The 17,730-nt window shown below is 51.2% G+C and overlaps 5 non-coding genes across 5 annotated transcripts; all 5 read left to right on the forward strand.

Moving 5' to 3' along the window:
* Window positions 1-4,676: 4,676 nt before the first annotated feature.
* On the forward strand, window positions 4,677-4,749 carry trnat-ugu (transfer RNA threonine (anticodon UGU)). The gene has a single exon. It is a non-coding gene; the product is annotated as a tRNA-Thr (tRNA).
* Window positions 4,750-6,853: 2,104 nt separating this feature from the next.
* trnat-ugu (transfer RNA threonine (anticodon UGU)) lies at window positions 6,854-6,926 on the forward strand. The gene has a single exon. It is a non-coding gene; the product is annotated as a tRNA-Thr (tRNA).
* An 865-nt stretch (window positions 6,927-7,791) lies between these two features.
* trnai-aau (transfer RNA isoleucine (anticodon AAU)) lies at window positions 7,792-7,863 on the forward strand. The gene has a single exon. It is a non-coding gene; the product is annotated as a tRNA-Ile (tRNA).
* Window positions 7,864-8,731: 868 nt separating this feature from the next.
* On the forward strand, window positions 8,732-8,804 carry trnan-auu (transfer RNA asparagine (anticodon AUU)). The gene has a single exon. It is a non-coding gene; the product is annotated as a tRNA-Asn (tRNA).
* An 8,613-nt stretch (window positions 8,805-17,417) lies between these two features.
* On the forward strand, window positions 17,418-17,490 carry trnat-agu (transfer RNA threonine (anticodon AGU)). Its single transcript has one exon. It is a non-coding gene; the product is annotated as a tRNA-Thr (tRNA).
* Window positions 17,491-17,730: the final 240 nt, after the last annotated feature.

Here is a 17,730-nt window from a genome sequence, read left to right on the forward strand (position 1 = left end):
AAGTACTTGAATGTACACTTGAAGTGTCGTATCCTACAGGGCTACGGACCGAGAGCTGGAAAGTGGGATTAGGCTGGGTAGCTCTTGGTCGGCCGGTGCGGACACGATGGGCCGAATGGCCTCCTCCCGTGCTGTAAATGTTTATGATTCTCTGATTCTCTCTCTCACTCCTTCCCACATTCTACCCGACGTAAACTAGAGGTGATCCAAAACTCGGCTGCCCCATGTCCTAACTCGCACCGAGTCCCACTCACCCATCACCCCCTGTGCTCGCTGCCCCGTGTCCTAACTCACACCGAGTCCCGCTCACCCTTCACCCCCTGTGCTCGCTGCCCCATGTCCTAACTCACACCAAGTCCCGCTCACACATCACCCCCTGTGCTCACTGCCCCCGTGTCCTAACTCGCACCAAGTCCCGCTCACACATCACCCACTGTGCTCGCTGCCCCGTGTCCTAACTCGCACCAAGTCCCACTCACCCATCACCCGCTGTGCTCACTGCCCCGTGTCCTAACTCGCACCAAGTCCCGCTCACACATCACCCCCTGTGCTCACTGCCCCCGTGTCCTAACTCGCACTGAGTCCCGCTCACCCATCACCCCCACCGTGCTTGCTGCCCCCGTGTCCTAACTCGCACCGAATCCCACTCACCCATCACCCCCTGTGCTCACTGCCCCGTGTCCTAACTCGCACCGAGTTCCACTCACCCATCACCCCCTGTGCTCACTGCCCCGTGTCCTAACTCGCACCGAGTCCCACTCACCCATCACCCCCTGTGCTCGCTGCCCCGTGTCCTAACTCGCACCCAGTCCCGCTCACCCATCACCCCCTGTACTCGCTGACCTACATTGGCTCCCGGTTAAGCACCACCTCGATTTCAAAATTCTCATCCTTGTTATCAAATCCCTCCATGGCCCATGGCCCTCCATTTTTCTGTAATCTCTTCCAGCCCTAACACCTCTCCCTATCTCTGTAACCTCCTCCAGCCCCTACACCCCTCCCTATCTCTGTAACCTCCTCCAGCCCCTACACCTCTCCTTATCTCTGTAATCTCCTCCAGCCCCTCCACGCCTCCCTATCTCTGTAACCTCCTCCAGCCCCTCCACGCCTCCCTATCTTTGTAATCTCCTCCAGCCCCTCCACGCCTCCCTATCTCTGTAACCTCCTCCAGCCCCTACACCCCTCCCTATCTCTGTAATCTCCTCCAGCCCCACAACCCCCCGAGATGTCTGCACTCCTCTAATTCTGCCCTCCTGACCATCCCTGATTATAATCGCTCCACCATCGGTGGCCGTGCCTTCTGTTGCCTGGGCCCCAAGCTCTGGAACTCCCTCCCTCTACCTCTCTTTCCTCCTTCAAGACGCTCCTTAAAACCGACCTCTTGTCACCTGCCCGAATATCTCCTTTTGTGGCTCGGTGTCAAATTTTTATCCCATAATCCTCCTGTGGAGCACCTTGGGACGTTTCACTACGTTAAAGGCGCTATATAAATATACATTATTGTTGTTGGGAGGGGGCTGGGACCCACGGCTGGATTACCTGAGGCAGCGTCCTCTCTCTCACTCCTTCCCCTCACTCTCCCCGTCCCTCTCTCTAGCCATCTCCCTCACTCACTCCTTCTCTCTCTCACTCCTTCCCCTCACTCTCCCCGTCCCTCTCTCTAGCCATCTCCCTCACTCACTCCTTCTCTCTCTCACTCCTTCCCCTATCTCTCCCCTTCCCTCACTCTCTTTTCACGCTCCCTTTCCACCTCTTTCGCTCCCCTTCGCCTCTCTCTCTCCCTTTCCTCCATTCTCCCTCGCCCCTTCCCTCGCTATCTATCCCCTTCATCCCCCTCTCTCCCATTCCCCTCCATCACTTTCCCCTTTCCCCTCTCCCTCACCCGTTCCCTCTCTCTTTTCTCCCCATTTTCTCCTCTCTCGCCCCTTCCCCCTCACACTCCCCTTCCCCCTCGCACTCCCCTTCTCCTCTCTCTCTCTCTCTCCTTCCCCTTCTCTCCCCTTCCCCTCTCTCTCCCCTTCCCTCACTCACTTCCCCCTTTTCCCTCCCTCCTGTCTCCCTCCTTTCCCTTTCCTTGCAGGTTCTCCCCCTCTCTCTCCCCTTCCCCTCTCTGCCCTCCAGATATCTCACATTCCTTCCCGCTCTCTCCCCTTAACATCTCTTTACCCTTCCTCCCTCCCTCTCCCCTGCCCCTCCCAGTCTCCCCTTCTCCCCACTCTCTCAGTCCTTCCCCACTCTCTCCCCTTCCACTCTCTCCTCCGCCCTGTCTCCCTATCCCCTTCCCCTCCCACTCTCTTTCCCCTACCCCCTCTCTCTCACTTCTTCCACTCTCTCTCTCTCCCCTTTCCCTCTCTCTCCCCTTTCCCCTCTCTCTCACTCCTTCCACTCTCTCTTTTCCCTTTCCCTCTCTTTCCTGCTCCTTCCCCTGTCTTTCCCATAGCAGGTGGCTCCATAGCTCAGGGGTTAGAGCACTGGTCTGATAAACCAGTGGTCGTGGGTTCAAATCTCAGTAGGGCTCAGTATTTAAATTCACCCTCAATTAACAAGGAATTTAATTATAAATGTTAAACAGCTCCAATACTGTCCCTGGAACAACAGGCTCCCCTCTCCTCCTTGTTGTGTCTCTCACACACTCTCTCCCTTTTCCCCGTCTCTTACTCAATTCCCTCTCCTCTCTTGCCACACTCTGTATCCTCTCCCCTTCCCCCTCTCTCACACTTCTTTCGACATTCTACCCAATTTAAACTATGGGTGATCCAAAACTCGGCTGCCCTGTGTCCTAACTCGCACCGAGTCCCGCTCACCCATCACCCACTGTGCTCACTGCCCCCGTGTCCAAACTCGCACCAGGTCCCACTCACCCACTGCCCCGTGTCCTAACTCGCACCAGGTCCCACTCACCCATCACCCCCTGTGCTCACTGCCCCGTGTCCAAACTCGCACCAAGTCCCGCTCACCCATCACCCCCTGTGCTCGCTGCCCCGTGTCCTAACTCGCACCAAGTCCCGCTCACCCATCACCCCCTGTGCTCGCTGCCCCGTGTCCAAACTCGCACCAAGTCCCGCTCACCCACTGCCCCGTGTCCCAACTCGCACCGAGTCCCACTCACCCATTACCCCCTGTGCTCCCTGCCCCGTGTCCTAACTCACACCCAGTCCCACTCACCCATCACCCCCTGTGCTCACTGCCCCATGTCCTAACTCGCACCGAGTCCCACTCACCCATCACCCACTGTGCTCCCTGCCACGTGTCCTAACTCACACCCAGTCCCACTCACCCATTACCCCCTGTGCTCCCTGCCACGTGTCCTAACTCACACCCAGTCCCACTCACCCATCACCCACTGTGCTCGGTGACCTATATTGGCTTCCGGTTAAGCAACATCTCGATTTCAAAATTCTCATCCTTGTTTACAAATCCCTCCATGGCCCCTCACAACTCCCTATCTCTGCAACTTCCTCCAGCCCCTACACCCCTCCCTATCTCTAACCTCTCCCAGCCCCAACACCCCTCCCTCTCTCTGTAACCTCCTCCAGCCCCGACACCCCTCCCTATCTCTGTAACCTCCTCCAGCCCCACAACCCCCCGAGATGTCTGCACTCCTCTAATTCTGCCCTCCTGACCATGCCTGATTATAATCGCTCCACCATCGGTGGCCGTGCCTTCTGTTGCCTGGGCCCCAAGCTCTGGAACTCCCTCCCTAAACCTCTCGACCTCTCTTTCCTCCTTCAAGACATTCCTTAAAACCTCCCTCCGTCCCCTGCGCTAATTTCTACTTTTCTGGCTCGGTGTCAAATTTTTATCCCATAATCCTCCTGTGGAGCACCTTGGGACGTTTCACTACGTTAAAGGCGCTATATAAATATACATTATTGTTGGTGTTCCCTCTGTCTCTCCTCTTCCCCGTCTCTCTCTCACTCCTTCCCCTCACTCTCCACTTCCCTCTCTCTCACTCCTTCCTCTCACTCTCCCCGTCTCTCTCTCTCACTCCTTCCCCTCACTCTCCTCTTCCCTCTCTCTCACTCCTTCCCCTCACTCTCCCCTTTCCTCTCTCTCTCACTCCTTCCCCTCACTCTCCCCTTCCCACTCTCTCACTCCTTCCCCTCACTCTCCCCTTCCCTCTCTCTTCCTCTAATAGAGCCCCACCTAGTGACCTATCGATGTAATACCAACTAATGACACACTCATCTCTCTCTCCATCTCCCTCTCTCTCTCTCTCTCCCCTTTCCCCTCTCACTCGCTCCTTTCCTCTCCCTGTCCCTTTCCCCCTCTTTCTCCACTCCCCCACTCTCCGCTCCTCTCTCTCCACTCACTCCTCAATCTCTCTCCTCCCTCTCTCTCTCTCTCTCTCTCCTTTCCCTTCTGACTTTCCCCTTGCCCCTCTCTGACCCCTTCCGGCTCGAGACACAGTGAGCGACAGAGAGAAAGTGATAGAGAGACAGAGAGAGAGAGACAGAGACAGAGAGAGAAAGAGAGATTGAGGCAGAGTATGACTGAGTTGCCTTGGGATGTTTTACTACGTGAAAGACCCGATATATCGATGTTGAGAGGTGAATATTGAAGAGACGGAGGCAGGAGTCTGGGGGATGAGACATCATCTGAGCGTTTCACTGACCCCTCCTCATTCTTCAAACACACAACAATAACTGGGGAATGACCCACAGCCCAGAGCAGGTGGCTCCATAGCTCAGGGGTTAGAGCACTGGTCTTGTAAACCAGGGGTTGTGGGTTCAAATCTCACTGGGGCCTTTTCTAAATTAGCTCAGTATTTAAATTCACTGTCAATTAACAAGAGCTTTAATTATAAATATTAAACAACTCCGAGACCAACCCTGGAACAACAGGCTCCCTCACTGTCTCTCCATCTGCCTTTGCCATTTTACATCTTTTTACCCCTCTCTCCCTTTTCCGCTATCTCACTGTGATATAGTCACAGAGCACAAGCACACACAGCTTCCAACATGTTACGCTGCTCTCTCAGAAGCCTCCGGAAATCTGCCTGGTTCTGTTTATTATTAACTATGCAGTTGCAGTACACAATACGTCCACATCCACAGAGTGGAGCTATAAACATTACAAGCTTACAGACATTACACTTCTCCCTCCTCAATGAAGAAGTTATTATAACAAACATCATACATAATTTTCATGTTTATACATAACACAGGATATAAACTTATTCTTTTTTCCATATTTACAAATTTAACTTTACCACTTGTTTTCTGTTTCGAAGAGGATTCCTTCCTTCTCGAACAGAACCTTCCAAACATGGTGTCGATTTCACACTCATTCGAGGCTCATCCTGAAGAACGTTTTCCTCACGGAATTTCCTTGATTTTCATTTGAACTCACTCTAACGTCAGGCTCTTTGTTTTCCTGACTCGGACTCAGACTTTCATTCTGATTCTCTCCTGGATTTGTTTCCAGTACATTGGATTTAGGATTTGCTACTGGTGTATCAAAACTATCTGATAAGTCAGAAATAATTGAATCATTCCCACCTTCAACTCCTTCCATGTCTGTACGTAAAATATGATCAATATGAACAAACCTAACCTGTCCATTATCAAACATCTTTACCAAATATGTGCGAGGACCACATATCTTCACCACTCTTCCTGGTAACCACTTTAAACATTTATGGTGATGGTTCTTCACTCTCACCTTCTGGTTCAATTTCACACTTCTCTCTTTTACTCTACCTCTATCATGCTTCTCTTTCTGTCTTAATTGTGTCTCTTCTACGGACTGTGCCAAATTTGGCTTTAACAACGAGAATCTGGTTCGTGGCTGTCGTTTGAGAAACAACTCTGTTGGTGTTCGACCAGTAGTTGTATGAGGAGTATTTCAATATGGAATCAAAAAATTAACCAATTAGTGATCCAATGACAATTGTCGTTTCCTTGGATTTGGATCTAACATTTGTTTTATGAGGACACGTTTTACAATTTGTACAGTGTGCTCTGCTGCACCATTCGAAGCAGGATGGTATGGTGGAACCTTGGTATGTTTCACACCATTTTTGCTCGTGAATTGTGCAAATTCTTCTGAACGAAATTGTGGTCCATTATCTGAAACAATTTCTTCAGGGAGGCCAAATGAAGAAAATAATTTTCGTAAAATGTCCACTGTTTTACTTGTTGTTATTTTCCACATTGGAAACACCTCAACCCACTTCGAATGGCTATCAATCACAATGAACAATTGTTGTCCTTCTAACTCAGCAAAATCAATATGTAGCCTTTGCCACACCCTGGGAGTCGGTGCATTTCTAATTGCATCCAGCTTTCCCATGGTTGGATGTAAACCATCTTTGTCTACTCTGTACCCTAAGTACTCCACTGAGTTTTTAAATAACTCACACTTACGAGCAGACACGCGCACTCTGTGCTTCTCAAGCCTTTTGAGGACTTCATTCAATATGTTATTGTGAATTTGTCTATTTGATGCTGAAATTCGTATGTCATCTAAATAACATACTAACCCTTCAATACCTTGCAAAATCTGGTTCATCACCCCTTGGAATATGGCAGGGGCGGAAGACACTCCAAACGGTAGCCTATTAAATTGATTTCGGCATAGATGAGTATTTATAGTCAAACATGACTTGGACTCCTCATCTCATTCAAGCTGGAAATCACGCAATTTGTCGATGTACAGCGACTCCGCTATTACACTCACGGATGCACCCGTGTCAATTTCCATTGATATCTCTCACTCCATCCACTCTCTCTCCCCTTCCCCCCATTCCCCACTCTCTCTCTCCCCTTCCCCCTCTCTCTCACTCCTTGCACTCTCTCTTTTCCCTTCCCCTCTCTTTCCTGTTCCTTCCCCTGTCTTTCACAGAGTAGGTGGCTCCATAGCTCAGGGGTTGGAGCACTGGTCTTGTAAACCAGGGGTCGTGGGTTCAAATCTCACTGGGGCCTACTCAAAATTAGCTCAGTATTTCAATTAACAAGGGCTTTAATTATAAATATTAAACAGCTCCAAGACCGACTCTGCAACAACAGGCTCCCTTCCCCCTATTCTCTTTCCCCTTCCAAATCTCTTTCTCCCTTCTTCATCACGACCTGTTCTATATCTTTTTCCCGCTATCTCGCTTTCCCCGTCTCTCACTCATTCCCCTCTCCCCCCTTCCCTTGCCTCACCCTCTCACTCCTCTTGCTCTCCCCTTCCCTCTCTACTTTCATTCTTTCCCCACTCCTTCCTCTCTCTCCTTCCTCGTCTATCTTACTTCTCTCCCTAACCCCTCTGTCCGCTAACCACTCCTTCCCCCTCTCTCCCCTTCCCTCTCTCACTCCTTCCACTCTCTCCCCACCATTCCAGACACTCTCTCCACTTACCCCCTCTTCCCTCTCCCTTCCCCTCACTCTTCCTACCTGTCTCCCCTTCCCTCTCTCTCACTCCTTCCCCTCTCTCTCCCCTTCCCCTCTCTCTCTCCTCTCTCTCTCTCCCCTTCCCTGATACGTCCTTACTGCACAGTATAAATGCACACGAGGCCCATGCTTGAGAGAAGGTCAGTCTGTGACCTGTCCTTTATTCCACAGCACTCAAGTGATGGAAGTGGGTGGAGCTTCCACTTTTATACCTGAAGATCCAGGTTAGGAGTGTCTCCCACAAGTTCACCCCCTTGTGGTCAATGTTCTCATAGTGTACAACTTTGGTCAGATGAGACATGGGTTAAAATGCTGGTTGAATAAATGACAATTCCCCTCTCTCTTCCTCCTTGCACTCTCTCTTTTCCCTTCCCCTCTCTTTCCTGCTCCTTCCCCTGTCTTTCTCAGAGCAGGTGGCTCCATAGCTCAGGGGTTAGAGCACTGGTCCAATAAACCAGGGTTGTGAGTTCAAATCTTACTGGGGCCTACTCAAAATTAGTTCAGTATTTAAGTGCACTGTCAATTAACAAGGGCTTAAATTATAAATATTAAACAGCTCTGAGACCGACCCTTGAAAAACAGGCTTCTCTCTACCCTTCCAAACCTCTCTCTTCCTTCCCCATCACAATCTGTTCTGCATCTTTTTACCCTCTCTCCTGCTATCTCTCTTTCCCCATCTCTCACTCCTTCCCCTCTCTCCCCTCACTCTCTATCCTTTCACCTATCTCGCCCCTTCTGCTCTCTCCTTGCTGATCTTTCTCCTCTTCCCCCTCTCTCTCAGCTTCCCCCCTCTCTCCCTCTCCTTCCCCCCTCGCTCCCCATTCTGCTCTCTCTCCCTTCCCCCTCTCGCTCACTCCTTCCTCTCTCCCTTTTCATTTTCTCCCCTCCTCGCTCTATCTTCCCTCTCCTTCTCCCTCCCCTCACCTGTCTCCACTCTCCTCCCTCCTCACTTTCTCTCCTTCCCTCGCTCTCGCTCTCCCCTTTCCCATCAGATTCTCCCCCTCCCCATCTCAACAATTCTCCCCTTCTCCCTCTCTCCCCTTCCTCCGCTCTGCACAGAAAGAGAGAGACAGTGAGAGAGAGAGAGAGAGAGAGAGAGAGAGATCAAGAGACTGAGAGACAGAGAGACAGAGAGAAAGACAGAGAGACAGAGAGATTGAGGCAGAGTGTGACTGAGTTGTTTTGGGATGTTTTACGACGTGAAAGACCCGATATATCGATGTTGAGAGGCGAATATTGAAGAGACGGAGGCTGGAGTCTGGGGGATGAGACACAATCTGAGCGTTTCACTGACCCCTCCTCATTCTTCAAACACACAGCACTAACTGGGGAATGACCCACAGCCCAGGGCAGGTGGTTCCATAGCTCAGGGGTTAGAGCACTGGTCTATTATATCAGGGGTCGTGGGTTCAAATCTCACTGGGGCCAACTCAGAATTAGCTCAGTATTTAAATTAGCAAGGGCTTGAATTGTAAATATGGGTCAAATACTTTATTAAGATGGAGAGTGACAGAGTTAATTCAGAGATGAGGGCCTTGAAGTTCAGGAAAGATAACTTTGATGGTGTGAGATGTGAATAGACTGGCCAGTGACCCTTAAAGGGTTGATGTTGGATTGATAATGGCCAACATTTAAAGATCACATGGATGAACTCCAACAATTACACATCCCTATCTGGAGTAAAAATAAAATGGGGAATGTGGCTCACAAGGGAAATGAAGGATAGTGTTAAATCCAAGGAAGAGGCATATAAATTGGCCAGAAAAAGCAGCAAACCTGAGGACTGGGAAAATTTTGTAATACAGCAGAGGAGGACAAAGGGTTTAACCAGGAGGGGGAAAATCGAGTATGAGAGGAAGCTTGCAGGCAACATAAAAACTGACTGCAAAAGCTTCGAAAAAGATTAGTGACGACAAACATAGATCCCTTGCAGTCAGATTCAGGTGAATTTATAATGGGGAACAAAGAAATGGCAGACCAGTTAAACAAATACTTTGGTTCTGTCTTCACGAAGGAAGACACAAATAAGTTTCCGGAAGTACTAGGGGACTGAGGGTCCAGTGAGAAGGGGGAACTGAAGGATATCCGTATTAGGTGGGAACTTGTGTTTGGGAAATTGATGGGATTGAAGGCTGATAAATCCCCAGGGCCTGATAGTCTGCATCCTAGAGTACTTAAGGAAGTGGCCCTCAAAATAGTGGATGCATTGGTGATCATTTTCCAACAGTCTATCGACTCTGGATCAGTTCCTATGGACTGGAGGGTAACTAATGTTATGCCGCTGTTTAAAAAAGGAGGGAGAGAGAAAGCGGGTAATTAAAGACCGGTTAGCCTGACATCGGTAGTGGGGAAAATGATGGAATCAATTATTAAACATGAAAAAGCAGCACATTTGGAAAGCAGTGACAGGATCGATCCAAGTCAGCATGGGTTTATGAAAGGGAAATCATGCCAGACAAATCTTCTCGAATTTTTTGAGGATGTAACTCGTAGAGTGGACAAGGGAGAACCAGTGGATGTGGTGTATTTGGACTTTCAAAAGGCTTTTGACAAGGTCCCACACAAGAGATTGTGTGCAAAATTAAAGCACATGGTATTGGGGGTAATGTATTGACGTGGATAGAGAACTGGTTGGCAGACAGGAAGCAAAGAATCGGGATAAACGGGTCGTTTTCAGAATGGCAGGCAGTGACTAGTGGGGTGCCGCAGGGCTCAGTGCTGGGACCCCAGCTATTTACAATATACATTAATGATTTGGATGAGGGAATTGAGTGTAATATCTCCAACTGGGTGGCAGTGTGAGCTGTGGGGAGGACACTAAAAGTGTGTTGGGTGACTTGGACAGGTTAGGTGAGTGGGCAAATGCATGGCAGATGCAGTATAATGTGGATAAATGTGAGGTTATCCACTTTGGGGGCAAAAACATGAAGGCAGAATATTATCTGAATGGCGGCAGATTAGGAAAAGGGGAGGTGCAACGAGACCTGGGTGTCATGGTACATCAGTCATTGAAAGTTGGCATGCAGGTACAGCACTTTTCTCTGCCCTCTCCATCACTGTTATGTTCAGAATAAATCCACGGGACCGTATCGTAAGCTGAAACTATTGTGACCTTGGTCTCTTTATTGAGACCCCAGAGTGGGGAAGCAGCATGGTGGATCACCTTATGTACCTGCTTGTCCCAGGGTGCACAAGTGACCCTTAGGCCTCCCACAGGTGTGCCCCCTAGTGGCAAGTCTTACATATTGGTGAGGTTTTGGTGCATACATAACATCACTCCCCCCCCGCCCACCCCTCCAAAGGCTTATGTACCAGTTATGTGCAAGTTGAGGCGATATGACGCCCTGTGTCCCCGGGTCGATCACCTGATTTGAATTCCTGGCCTGGGTGAGTTGGTCGGAACGTTGCTGCCCGGCCGAGTGCCTGGTGTGATGGGACAGACGTGGCCAGGTCCTTTCACAATGGTGGCCTGCTTATCGATAGTTTGCAGTCTGGTCTGGTCCAAACGCTTTCTGCGTTTGCTCAGTACATGGTTTCACAACCAAACACTCCATTTTCATCACACACACACACACACTCCATTCCCCTCTTTGTCTCACACAGTGCTCTCGGCCCCATCTGGGGGCCCTGAATATTGTCCACGTCACTTATTCTGATGTGGTGTGGAGGGGGGCCGTACGATCATGGTGCATTCTCTGCTGATAGCAGACGGAAGGCTCGGTCCTGAGCGACTCTGTCCGGTGACTGCGTAGCAACCCGGGACAGCCGGGGTCTGTAGGGAGTCTACCGCGACACGTGTGGTGCTCGGCTTGGTGATCTGGGCTGCCCGCTGCGGACTATTGTCGCTGACCCTAAGGCCTGGAGAGCCCAGGATGGGCCGATACGGCCCTGAGACTTTCAGTGGTAGCGGGAGGCCGTGTGGTCCCCCGTGGATCCTGGGACGTAGTACGGAGGTTCCCGCACCACCGACTGTGTGTAGCCTCCCTGCCTTTCTTTGTAACACGTTGCAGGGTTTGTCCCACAGGGCGGGGGGCAATCTGATGGGATGAGCATTACGTCTTTGCGACGGATAAGCTGCAACACTCCCGTCTGGCGGTTCGCCGTGAGCAGGCGGTAATGTGGGACCCTGGCTGGTCCAGGGCCTAAACTGAGGGGGCCCTTACGGTGGACCCATCGCTTTCTCGCACTTCCGTAACAACGAGCAGGTCTGTGGGCTGCGCCGTTTCCACCCCGGGGGGGGTGGGCAAGGTTGGTCAACTGAGGGCATCAGCGCCATTCTCAGTGCCTGGCCCGTGGCGGATCATGTTACAGAGCACAGACAGTGTTAGACATATTCCAAACAAAGCCTTGATAATGCTGCCTCTGCTCTCCCAAAACTGTGGGATGGGCAGCTTGTCTGACTCGGGCACATATTGGGACCCCTGTTGGTGCCTCTCTTTTGCCCCATGAACGCAGGCTACTGCCTTGGGTAACTTACAGGATACATGTCCAACCGGCTGAGGCTCGCCCGCTACTTTGGTTTGGTGTACAACACTCCCGACCTCGTGTGGTAACACATCACTTGCTACGAACACTTATAAGAACATAAGAACATGAGAATTAGGAACAGGAGTAGGCCATCTAGCCCCTCGAGCCTGCTCCGCCATTCAACAAGATCATGGCTGATCTGGCCGTGGACTCAGCTCCACTTACCCGCCCGCTCCCCGGAACCCTTAATTCCCTTATTGGTTAAAAATCTATCTATCTGTGACTTGAATACATTCAATGAGCTAGCCTCAACTGCTTCCTTGGGCAGAGAATTCCACAGATTCACAACCCTCTGGGAGGAGAAATTCCTTCTCAACTGGGCTTTAAATTGGCTCCCCCCGTATTTTGAGGCTGTGCCCCCTAGTTCTAGTCTCCCCGACCAGTGGAAACAACCTCTCTGCCTCTATCTTGTCTATCCCTTTCATGATTTTAAATGTTTCTATAAGATCACCCCTCATCCTTCTGAACTCCAACAAGTAAAGACCCAGTCTACTCAATCTATCATCATAAGGTAACCCCCTCATCTCCGGAATCAGCCGAGTGAATCGTCTCTGTACCCCCTCCAAAGCCAGTATATCCTTCCTTAAGTAAGGTGACCAAAACTGCATGCAGTACTCCAGGTGCAGCCTCACCAATACCCTGTACAGTTGCAGCAGGACCTCCCTGCTTTTGTACTCCATCCCTATCGCAATGAAGGCCAACATCCCATTCGCCTTCCTGATTACCTGCTGCACCTGCAAACTAACTTTTTGGAACAACGTTTCCGTAGTGTAGTGGTTATCACGTTGACCTTAACACGCCAACAGACCATGTTTGGAAACCGGTTGGTAGCATTTCTCAAAAGAGTTTCATGCACAAGGACCCCCCAGGTCCCTCTGCACTGCAGCATGTTGTAATTTCTCCCCATTCAAATAATATTCCCTTTTATTGTTTTTTTTCCCAAGGTGAATGACCTCACACTTTCCGACATTGTATTCCATCTGCCAAACCTTAGCCCACTCGCTTAACCTATCGAAATCTCTTTGCAGCCTCTCTGTGTCCTCTACACAACCCGCTTTCCCACTAATCTTTGTGTCATCCGCAAATTTTGTTACACTACACTCTGTCCCCTCTTCCAGGTCATCTATGTATATTGTAAACAGTTGTGGTCACAGCACCGATACATATACAACTGTTAGATACATATACAACCGGTTAGGGCTCGCCCGCTACTTTGGCTTGGTGTACAACACTCCCGTCTGGCGGTTCGCCGTGAGCAGGCCGTAATGTGATAACACATCACTTGCTACAAGTACTTTGTCAGATACATATACGACCGGTTGGTGTTTGCCCGCTACTTTGGCTTGTTTTAACGTACCCCCGACCCCATATGATAGTACACCATTGGCTGTGAAAGAACGCTCACATGGGTTCCACAGTGCAAACAACTTATTGGGACATAGTGGGTTCCTGGCCTTCTCAGCGGCCCCCCCCCTTTACCTTTGCCCCAAACCCAGTGGCCTTCCTCGCTGGCCAACACATGCCTCTGTTCCGTTGCGGCCACATCCCGTGGTCTGGACGTTTCTCTCGACCCGTGGTCTGGACGCTTCTCTCGACTGCCGCCATCTTCCTCCCCAGGGATTCCCGCCTCTGGCGTCGGGAAGACACATTCGGATGGTTTCGGCCGGAGCCCCGCTCCGCTTGGTCGACCTGGAGCCTCTTCCGTCGCCGCCAAGAGGTCGTCGGCTTCGGGTGCTGGGTACCCCCGTCTGTAACCGCTGCTCGGTTGATCTTCGCCTCCTGGTGGTCGCGACGAGCGGCCTGTGCCTCGGGGGTCTGCAAATGGATCTGCACTTCGACGCCTGGTTCAGCTGAAGGTGGGGGGCTTGCTCAGCCTTTGAGCAAGGGGAGAGGTTGTTCGCCAGAGAAGGTACACAGAGGTCTTCCCAGTTCCATCGAATCTTCCCCATCCACCTTCTACCAAGCAGCATTGGCCCATCACCTGAAACAATCCACAGAGGTAAATCGCGCACCGCTCCCTCATGGGATACCCTTATGCCCGCACTACCAATAACTGGTCTCAGTTCCTTGGTGTAGGTGCCCAGCTTTGCCTGAATCGGGATCAGCTTGGGTCATTGTGCTCTGTCGCCCCCCTCCACAGCCTCTCGAATGCCTTCTGGCTCATTATTGATTGACTCGCCCCCGTGTCTAGTTCCATGGAGACTGGAGTACCGTTAGGTCCAACTTTTCACATTATCGGAGGGCTTTTGGTGGTGAAGGTGTGTACCCCATGTACTTCCCCTTCAGCCTCAGGTTGAGTTGCCTCTCCTGCTCGTTCAGCGTGACCCTCGCTGGATCGATGGTCCTCTCCTGACTCTGCCACGTGGTGAGTCACAGACCGTTTGCACATTCGCTGGAGGTGCCCCATTGTTCCACGGCCCTTGCACACACAGGGCTTGAATCGACATTGATGGGCTCGATGGCTGACCCCAGCAGGGCCAACATGGTGCTAATGGATACGCATTCACGGCCCACGGCGGACTCTGAGTCACTCGAGGCCTAGGTCTGGCCTCTGCGGTCATGTGGGCCCTGTCCTGTGCCGTTCTGCCTGCTGAATACATTATTTTATGCACAGTACTTGCCGGTGAGCTTCGAATCTGTTTCGTGTTATCGCTCGTGGATATGAAGGCCTGGGCTGTCGTGATGGCCTTGCTCAGATAGAAACATAGAAACAGAGAAAATAGGTGCAGGAGTAGGCCATTCGGCCCTTCGAGCCTGCACCACCATTCAATAAGATCATGGCTGATCATTCACCTCAGTACCCCTTTCCTGCTTTCTCTCCATACCCCTTGATCCCTTTAGCCTTAAGGGCCATAACTAACTCCCTCTTGAATATATCCAATGAACTGGCCTCAACAACTCTCTGCGGCAGGGAATTCCACAGGTTAACAACTCTCTGAGTGAAGAAGTTTCTCCTCATCTCGGTCCTAAATGGCTTCCCCCTTATCCTTAGACTGTGTCCCCTGGTTCTGGACTTCCCCAACATCGGGAACATTCGGCCAGCATCTAACCTGTCCTGTCCCGTCAGAATCTTATACGTTTCGATGAGATCCCCTCTCATCCTTCTAAACTCCAGTGAATACAAGCCCAGTCGATCCAGTCTCTCCTCATATGTCAGTCCTGCCATCCTGGGAATCAGTCTGGTGAACCTTCGCTGCACTCCCTCAACAGCAAGAACGTCCTTCCTCAGATTAGGAGACCAAAACTGAACACAATATTCCAGGTGTGGCCTCACCAAGGACCTGTACAACTGCAGTAAGACCTCCCTGCTCCGATACTCAAATCCCCTCGCTATGTCGGCCAACATACCATTTGCCTTCTTCACCGCCTGCTGTACCTGCATGCCAACTTTCAATGACTGATGAACCATGACACCCAGGTCTCGTTGCACCTCCCCTTTTCCTAATCTGTCACCATTCAGATAATATTCTGCCTTCCTGTTTTTGCCCCCAAAGTGGATAACCTCACATTTATCCACATTATACTGCATCTGCCATGCATTTGCCCACTCACCTAACCTGTCCAAGTCACCCTGCAGCCTCTTAGCATCCTCCTCACAGCTCACACTGGCCACCCAGCTTAGTGTCATCTGCAAACTTGGAGATATTACACTCAATTCCTTCATCTAAATCATTGATGTATATTGTAAATAGCTGGGGTCCCAGCACTGAGCCCTGCGGTACCCCACTAGTCACTGCCTCCCATTCCGAAAAGGACCCGTTTATCCCGGGATCCGGCAGACAGCAGCTTGCGAAGGATGACCTCGTGACCGATTCCGAGCACGAAACCGTTCGGCAACATTTCCCGCAAAGATCCCGCAAAAACCGTACTGCCCCGCAAGGAATCTTCTGGCCCTGGGAGCGCCGGTGGGTGTAAAAGTGATACCTGGCCTTTAAGGTGCTCTCCTTCGGCTTGAGGCGTTCCCACACCAGCACACACAGCTCTGTGTAAGTCTTCTCCTCTGGTTTGACCGGTGCCAGCAGGTTTTTGAGCAGGCCGTATATCGGAGACCCACATACGGTGAGGAGAATCGCCCTGGTCTTGATCGCCCTCTCTCAGCCTCGTCCTGTTCATTGGCGACGTAGTACCGGTCGGGACGCTCAACGAAGGCTTCCCAAATCATCACCCTCAACAAATCCCTCAACAAGACCAACGGCAGCCATTACCGTGTGAAGGTTGGTGATCCGTTACTCGTCGCCAGTGAGTGATGTTCAGAATAAATCCACAGGACTGTATTGCAAGCTCAAACTGTGGTGACCTTGTGCTCTTTATTCAGACTCCAGGGTGGGGAAGCAGTATGGTGAGTCACCTTATATACCTGCTTGTCCCAGGGTGTACAGGTGACCATTGGGTCTCCCACAGGTGTGCCCCCTAGTGGCAAGTCTTACATATTGGTGACGTTTACATGTGTACACAACAATCACGACCCGTTCCACATCTTTTTATTCCTCTCTCACTTTCCCGCTATCTCGCTTTCCCCGTCTCTCACTCATTCCCCTCTTCCCCTTTCCCCTCCCTCGCCTCACCCTCTTCCCGTCCCACTCTCTCCCCTTCCAACTCTGCCTTTCCACTCTCCCTCTCCCTCCTCCTTCTCCGCTCCCTTTCCTCCCCTCCCTCCTCTCTCTCTCCTTTCCCTTTCCTTTCAGATTCTCCCCTTCTCCCTCTCTCCCCTTCCCCTTTCTTTCTCCCCTTCCTCACTCTCTCACTCCTTCCCCTCTCTCTCTCACTCCTTCCCCATCACTCTTCTTAACATCTCTTTCACCTTCCCCCCCCTCTCTCTCCCCTTCCTACTCTTTCCCCTCCCCTCTCTCACTCTCGCCTTCCCCCCTCTCTCTCCCCTTCTCCCTCTCTCCCTTTCCCTTCCCTCTCTTTCCCCTCCCCTCTCTTGCTCTCCCCTTCCCCCCTCTCTTTCCCCTTCCCACTCTTTCCCCTCCCCCTCTTGCTCTCCCCTTCCCCCTCTCTCTCTCCCCTTCCCCTCTCGCTCACTCCTTCCCCTCTCCCTTTTCATTTTCTCCCCTCCTCTCTCTCTCCTCCCTCTCCTTCTCCCTCCCCTCCACAGTCTCCACTCCCCTCCATCCTCCTTTTCATTCCTTCGCTCTCGCTCTCCCCTTTCCCATCAGACTCTCCCCCTCCCCATCTCTCCAATCCCCCCCCTCTCTTCCCTTCTCCCTCTCTCTCCCCTTCCCCCGCTCTGCCCTCCCGCCTCGAGAGACAGAGTGAGAAGGTGAGAGACAGAAAGAAAGAGACAGAGACAGAGAGACAGAGAGACAGAGAGATTGGGACAGAGTGTGACTGAGTTGCCTTGGGATGTTTTACTACGTGAAAGACCCGATATATCGATGTTGAGAGGTGAATATTGAAGAGACGGAGGCAGGAGTCTGGGGGATGAGACACAATCTGAGCGTTTCACTGACCCCTCCTCATTCTTCAAACACACAGCACTAACTGGGGAATGACCCACAGCCCAGGGCAGGTGGTTCCATAGCTCAGGGGTTAGAGCACTGGTTTAGTAAACCATGGGTCGTGGGTTCAAATCTCACTGGGGCCAATTCAAAATTAGATCAGTATTTAAATTCACCATCAATTAATAAGGGATTTAGTTATAAATATTAAACATCTTTGAGACTGATCCTGAAACTACTGTCTCTCTGCCTTTCCCATGATGACATGTTCAACATCTTTTTCCTCTCTCGTTCTCCCCTTCCCTCTCGAATTTCATTCTCTTCCCACTCCTTCCTCCCCTCTCTCCCCTATCCACTCTCCCCTCTGCCTTTTCACTTCCCCATCT

The sequence above is a fragment of the Pristiophorus japonicus genome, unplaced genomic scaffold (assembly GCF_044704955.1).
Source record: "Pristiophorus japonicus isolate sPriJap1 unplaced genomic scaffold, sPriJap1.hap1 HAP1_SCAFFOLD_594, whole genome shotgun sequence".
Taxonomy (NCBI): Eukaryota; Metazoa; Chordata; class Chondrichthyes; family Pristiophoridae; genus Pristiophorus; species Pristiophorus japonicus.